Raw genomic sequence first — 722 nt, forward strand, 5'->3', positions numbered from 1 at the left:
TATTTGGCTGCGTTATTTGGAAAATTGCAGGAACACGAGTTAGAACTCAGCCAATTGGACCAACATGAAGAACAGGAGAAGAAAAAGAAGAATATTTTTCTCAAAGCAAAAGTTGACAAATATGAGTCATCAGATGATGAATTCGATAAAGAAGAGATAGAAGACATGAGTCTTCTTGTGAAGAAATTCAGCAAATTCCTCAAAGGGAATAAATGTGGTAGAACCGGACAAGTAAGAAAGTTCACCAAGAACAACGATGCCTCTACTTCAAATCAGAATTTTATATGCTTCGAATGTCGAAAGGTTGGCCACATGAAGATGGATTGTCCAAATTTGAAAAAGAATTCACTCAAGGGAAAGAATGAAATAAAGACCGGAAGGAGAGCATACATAGCTTGGGAAGACAACGATACCAGTTCCACCTCTGAACCAGAAAATGAGGAACAAGCACATCTCTCTTTGATGGCATCTCATCATTCCAACGATGAAGAGGTAAATGACTCAAAACTGTATTCTTCTGAATTACAAACTGCATTCAATGACCTACATGATGAGTACATCAAACTCACAAAAATGTGTTTAAAACAGAAAACTGAGTTAGAATCATTTAGAAACAAACCTTCATCATCTTCATGTCAAAACTGTATTGCTCTTGAAAACAAAGTTACAACATTAAATCTTGAACTTAATAAGTTAAGTAAGAGCAGTAAAAGTTTAAATAG

This window comes from Lupinus angustifolius, chromosome LG01 (assembly GCF_001865875.1).
Source record: "Lupinus angustifolius cultivar Tanjil chromosome LG01, LupAngTanjil_v1.0, whole genome shotgun sequence".
Lineage (NCBI taxonomy): Eukaryota > Viridiplantae > Streptophyta > Magnoliopsida > Fabales > Fabaceae > Lupinus > Lupinus angustifolius.